The sequence below is a fragment of the Brassica napus genome, unplaced genomic scaffold (genome assembly GCF_020379485.1).
Source record: "Brassica napus cultivar Da-Ae unplaced genomic scaffold, Da-Ae ScsIHWf_996;HRSCAF=1398, whole genome shotgun sequence".
NCBI lineage: Eukaryota > Viridiplantae > Streptophyta > Magnoliopsida > Brassicales > Brassicaceae > Brassica > Brassica napus.
The window spans coordinates 678-7,500 of NW_026017031.1; the positions used below are offsets into that span (position 1 = coordinate 678).

Sequence of the window (6,823 nt, forward strand, 5' to 3'; positions counted from 1 at the left end):
ACAGTTGGTCATATTTCTTTTTATCGAGAAATCGAGGAAGCTATACAAGGTTTTTCTCAAGCTTGTTCATATGATACCTAATAATATGGTATTCATAAAAAAAGAATTATAGGACACCCGTGTGAATTCGGACCTCTCCGAGTCAACTCGGACATAGTTCCTGACCTAAAAAATCAAGATCGAGAAAAGGAAGTTTTGCAATCATTGACTCAAACTCATTGTCGAATCCCATTCAGCAGAATATGGAGGTACTTATGGCGGAACGGGCCAATCTGGTATTTCACAATAAAGTGATAGATGGAACTGCTATTAAACGACTTATTAGCCGATTAATAGATCACTTCGGGATGGCATATACATCACACATCCTAGATCAAGTAAAGACTCTGGGTTTCCAGCAAGCAACTGCTACATCCATTTCATTAGGAATTGATGATCTTTTAACGATACCTTCTAAGGGCTGGCTTGTCCAAGATGCTGAACAACAAAGTTTGATTTTGGAAAAACACCATCATTATGGGAATGTACATGCGGTAGAAAAATTACGCCAATCTATTGAGATATGGTATGCTACAAGTGAATATTTGCGACAGGAAATGAATCCTAATTTTAGGATGACGGACCCTTTCAATCCAGTCCATATGATGTCTTTTTCGGGAGCTAGAGGAAATGCATCTCAAGTACATCAATTAGTAGGTATGAGAGGATTAATGTCGGATCCCCAAGGACAAATGATTGATTTACCTATTCAAAGCAATTTACGCGAAGGACTGTCTTTAACAGAATATATTATTTCTTGCTATGGAGCCCGTAAAGGAGTTGTAGATACTGCGGTCCGCACATCAGATGCTGGATATCTTACGCGTCGACTTGTTGAAGTAGTTCAACATATTGTTGTACGTCGAACGGATTGTGGCACTATCCGAGGGATTTCTGTGAGTCCTCGAAATAAAAGTCGGATGATGTCAGAAAGAATTTTTATCCAAACATTAATTGGTCGTGTCTTAGCAGACGATATATATATAGGTTCCCGATGTGTCGCCTTTCGAAATCAAGATCTTGGGATTGGACTTGTCAATCGATTCATAACCTTTGGAACACAATCAATATCTATTCGAACTCCCTTTACTTGTCGGAGTACATCTTGGATCTGTCGATTATGTTATGGCCGGAGTCCCACTCATGGTGACCTAGTTGAATTGGGGGAAGCTGTAGGTATTATTGCGGGTCAATCTATTGGCGAACCGGGGACTCAACTAACATTAAGAACTTTTCATACCGGTGGAGTATTTACAGGAGGTACTGCCGAACATGTACGAGCCCCTTATAATGGAAAAATCAAATTTAATGAGGATTTGGTTCATCCTACACGTACACGTCACGGGCATCCTGCCTTTCTATGTTATATAGACTTGTCTGTAATTATTGAGAGCGAAGATATTATACATAGCGTGACTATTCCACCAAAAAGTTTTCTTTTAGTTCAAAATGATCAATATGTGGAATCAGAACAAGTGATTGCTGAGATTCGCGAGGGAACATCCACTTTTCATTTTAAAGAGAGGGTTAGAAAATATATTTATTCTGACTCCGAGGGCGAAATGCATTGGAGTACTGATGTATCCCATGCACCCGAATTTACATATAGTAATGTCCATCTTTTACCAAAAACAAGTCATTTATGGATATTATCAGGAGGTTCTTGTGGATCTAGTCTAATTCTTTTTTCGATCCACAAAGATCAAGATCAAATGAACATACCCTTTCTTTCCGTCGAAAGAAAATCTATTTCTAGCCTCTCAGTGAATAATGATCAAGTGAGCAAAAAATTTTTCAGTTCAGATTTTTCTGATAAAAAAAAATCTGGGATTCCCAATTATTCAGAATTGAATGGAATCGTAGGTACTAGTCATTATAATTTCATATATTCTGCTATTTTTCATGAGAATTCGGATTTATTAGCAAAAAGGCGAAGAAATAGATTTCTCATTCCATTCCAATCGATTCAAGAGCAAGCGAAAGAGTTCATACCACATTCAGGTATCTCGATTGAAATACCCATAAATGGTATTTTCCGTAGAAACAGTATTTTTGCTTTTTTTGATGATCCTAGATACAGAAGAAAGAGTTCCGGAATTCTTAAATATGGAACTCTAAAGGCGGACTCAATCGTCCAAAAAGAGGATATGATTGAGTATCGAGGAGTCCAAAAATTTAAGACAAAATACGAAATGAAAGTAGATCGCTTTTTTTTCATTCCTGAGGAAGTGCATATTTTACCCGAATCCTCCGCCATAATGGTACAGAACTATAGTATCATTGGAGTCGATACACGAATCACTTTAAATATAAGAAGCCAAGTCGGCGGGTTGATCCGAGTGGAGAGAAAAAAAAAAAGGATTGAACTCAAAATATTTTCGGGGGATATCCATTTTCCGGACAAGACAGATAAGATATCCCGACATAGTGGCATCTTGATACCGCCAGGAAGGGGAAAAACAAACTCTAAAGAATCAAAAAATTTAAAAAATTGGATTTATGCCCAACGGATCACACCAACCAAGAAAAAGTTTTTTGTTTTGGTGCGGCCCGTAGCTACCTATGAGATAATGGACAGTATAAATTTAGCAACACTCTTCCCACAAGATCTCTTTCGGGAAAAGGATAATATTCAACTTCGAGTTTTCAACTATATCCTTTATGGAAATGGTAAACCAACTCGAGGAATTTCTGACACAAGTATTCAATTGGTTCGCACTTGTTTAGTCTTGAATTGGGACCAAGACAACAAAAATTCTTCCCTCGAGGAGGTCCGCGCTTTCGTTGTTGAAGTAAGTACAAAGGGTTTGATTCGAGATTTCATAAGAATTGGCTTAGTGAAATCCCATATTTCGTATATAAGAAAAAGAAATAATCCGCCGGATTCGGGATTGATCTCTGCAGATTCCGTGAATCCGTTTTATTCGCTTTCTCCCAAGGCTGGCATTCTTCAACAATCGCTTAGACAAAATCATGGAACTATTCGTATGTTCAGAAATAAGGAATCCCAATCTTTGTTAATTTTATCATCCTCTAATTGTTTTAGAATCGGTCCATTTAATCATGTAAAATATCACAATGTTATAAACCAATCAATAAAAAAAAAACCTCTAATTACAATTCAAAATTCGTCGGGCCCCTTAGGAACAGCCATTCAAATTTCGAATTTTTATTCATTTTTGCCTTTACTAACTTATAATCAGATCTCTGTAATTAAATATTTGCAACTTGATAACTTCAAATATATTTTTCAAATAATTCACTCTTATTTAATAGATGAAAACGGAAGAATTTTTAATCTAGATCCATACAGTAACCTTGTTTTGAATCCATTCAAATTGAATTGGTATTTTCTTCATCAAAATTATAATAATTATTATTGTGAGGAAACGTCCACAATAATAAGTCTTGGACAATTTTTTGTGAAAATCTATGTATAGCCAAAAAAGAACCATACCTAAAATCGGGTCAAGTTTTAATTGTTCAAAGGGATTCTGTAGTAATAAGATCCGCTAAGCCCTATTTGGCTACTCCGGGAGCAAAAGTTCACGGGCATTATAGAGAAATTCTTTACGAAGGGGATACATTAGTTACATTTATATATGAAAAATCGAGATCCGGTGATATAACCCAAGGTCTTCCAAAAGTAGAACAGGTGTTAGAAGTCCGCTCGATTGATTCAATATCACTGAACTTAGAAAAGCGGATTAAGGGTTGGAACAGGTGTATAACAAGAATTCTTGGAATTCCTTGGGGATTCTTGATTGGTGCTGAGCTAACTATAGTGCAAAGTCGTATTTCTTTGGTTAATAAGATTCAAAAGGTTTATCGATCCCAGGGGGTGCAGATTCATAATAGGCATATCGAAATTATTGTACGTCAAATAACATCAAAAGTTTTGGTTTCAGAAGAGGGAATGTCTAATGTTTTTTTACCTGGAGAATTGATTGGATTGTTACGAGCAGAACGCACGGGGCGTGCTTTAGAAGAAGCAATCTGTTATCGAGCCGTTTTATTAGGAATAACTCGAGCATCTTTGAATACTCAAAGTTTTATATCCGAAGCAAGTTTTCAAGAAACTGCTAGAGTTTTAGCAAAAGCTGCTCTTCGGGGTCGTATCGATTGGTTGAAAGGCCTGAAAGAAAATGTTGTTCTAGGGGGTGTGATCCCCGCCGGGACCGGGTTCAACAAAGGATTGGTGCATTGTTCACGGCAACATACCAATATTCTTTTTGAAAAAAAAACAAAGAATTTATCTTTATTAGAGGGAGATATGAGAGATATTTTATTTTATCACAGGGAATTTTGTGACTCTTCTATTTACAAATCTGCCTTTTCTAGAATTGAATAATTCCTAATAGCAGATTCCTGTTTTGAATTTCATGTTTTATTGTTTGCTGTAGTCATTTGCTTTAATAATTTGTTAACACTAATAAAGATAATAATGAATACAAAATAATGGCTCGGCTCGTGCATAAACGGACAAGAGAAGGTTCCATTGGAACAAATTTTTATTTTAGTTTTGGGTACCCCCCTTTTAAGTGTGAAAAGAAATGACAAAAAGATATTGGAACATCGATTTGGAAGAGATGATGAGAGCAGGAGTTCATTTTGGGCATGGTACTAGGAAATGGAATCCTAGAATGGCACCTTATATTTCTGCAAAGCGTAAAGGTATTCATATTATAAATCTGACTAGAACTGCTCGTTTTTTATCAGAAGCTTGTGATTTAGTTTTTGATGCAGCAAGTAGGGGAAAACAATTCTTAATTGTTGGGACAAAAAATAAAGCAGCTGATTTAGTGTCGCGGGCTGCAATAAGGGCTCGGTGTCATTATGTTAATAAAAAGTGGCTCGGCGGCATGTTAACAAATTGGTCTACTACAGAAAAAAGACTTCATAAGTTTAGGGACTTGAGAACTGAACAAAAGACAGAGGGATTCAACCGTCTTCCGAAAAGGGATGCAGCTGTGTTGAAGAGACAATTATCTCGCTTGGAAACATATCTAGGCGGGATTAAATATATGACGGGATTGCCTGATATTGTAATCATCATCGATCAGCAAGAAGAATATACGGCTCTTCGAGAATGTATAACTTTGGGAATTCCAACCATTTCTTTAATCGATACAAATTGTAATCCCGATCTCGCGGATATTTCTATTCCAGCAAATGATGACGCTATAGCTTCAATTCGATTCATTCTTAACAAATTAGTATTCGCAATTTGTGAGGGTCGTTCTAGCTATATACAAAATTCTTGATTAATAATAAGATAAATAAATCAATTTTTTTGAGGGAGGGGCTCCCTGTATTTCGATTTATAAAATCGGTTACTATTCCTGAATCATACAAAAGAAAAAGAGATAAAAAACTGGGTATATTGTGTGATTCGTTTAGTTGGTATCCAAAACTAAAATAAAAATTCAAGTAAATAAGTAAAAAAAAAGGGGGGTCTTGAATCAAAATAATTTAAAGTTCTTATTTCTGTCAGAGGGCAATATGAATGTTTTATCATGTTCCATCAATACACTAATAAAAGAAGGGTTATATGAGATATCTGGTGTAGAAGTAGGCCAACATTTCTATTGGCAAATAGGGGGGTTCCAAGTCCATGCGCAAGTCCTTATTACTTCTTGGGTTGTAATTGCTATCTTATTAGGTTCCGCAGCTCTAGCGGTTCGCAATCCACAAACCATTCCAACTGGCGGCCAAAACTTCTTTGAATTTGTCCTTGAATTCATTCGAGATGTGAGTCAAACCCAGATTGGAGAAGAATACGGTCCATGGGTTCCCTTTATTGGAACCCTGTTTTTATTTATTTTTGTTTCTAACTGGTCAGGAGCCCTTTTACCGTGGAAAATTATCCAGTTACCTCAAGGGGAGTTAGCAGCACCAACGAATGATATAAATACGACGGTTGCTTTAGCTTTACTCACATCAGTAGCATATTTTTATGCGGGTCTTAGCAAAAAAGGATTAGGGTATTTCAGTAAATACATTCAACCAACTCCAATTCTTTTACCCATTAACATCTTAGAAGATTTTACAAAACCCCTATCACTGAGTTTTCGACTTTTCGGAAATATATTAGCCGATGAATTAGTAGTTGTTGTTCTTGTTTCTTTAGTACCTTTAGTGGTTCCTATACCTGTCATGTTCCTTGGATTATTTACAAGCGGGATTCAAGCTCTCATTTTTGCCACTTTAGCTGCGGCTTATATAGGTGAATCCATGGAGGGTCATCATTAACTATTTTTTTTTTTCAAATTTAGGTTAGCCCAATTATCGAATAGTTGGTTTACGTTATGTAAGAAACACTTGTATATGTCATATTTGATATTGACTAGGTATATATAAGTTAAAGATCTATATAATCTGCCCCACTATTTTTGTGAATTTCTATTTAGATAACGATTCGATTATAAGTTCTTACTTTTTATCTGTGAATTGGCTGAAAAAAACGATCAAAAAAAGAACGAAGAATTAAAAGAAAAGAATGGTTCACAAAAAAGAAACGGCATAAAAAAGTCGTATATATATATATTATGCATTTTTCAAAATCCCGTGGATAGGAACTAATATCAAAGTAATTCTTATCAAGTTTTTGGTTATTTTGGCTGGATGAATCTTAGCGATGACTTAATTATAATTAAGTCCTAAGTCGTTGGATGATTGTATCATTAACTATTTCTTTATTTTGGTGTGAGGAACTTATCATGAATCCACTGGTTTCTGCTGCTTCGGTTATTGCTGCTGGGTTGGCTGTTGGGCTTGCTTCTAT

At 36.0% G+C, this 6,823-nt stretch overlaps 1 protein-coding gene across 1 annotated transcript in view; it reads left to right on the forward strand.

The window, feature by feature from the left end:
* Positions 1 to 241: 241 nt before the first annotated feature.
* The window catches only part of LOC125606822 (ATP synthase subunit alpha, chloroplastic-like), an 11,851-nt gene continuing 5,269 nt past the window's right edge, over positions 242 to 6,823 (forward strand). The window contains exon 1 of the mRNA XM_048775681.1: positions 242 to 6,823. This exon is cut by the window's right edge and continues 807 nt beyond it. The gene's annotated coding sequence lies outside the window, so the exon portion shown is untranslated.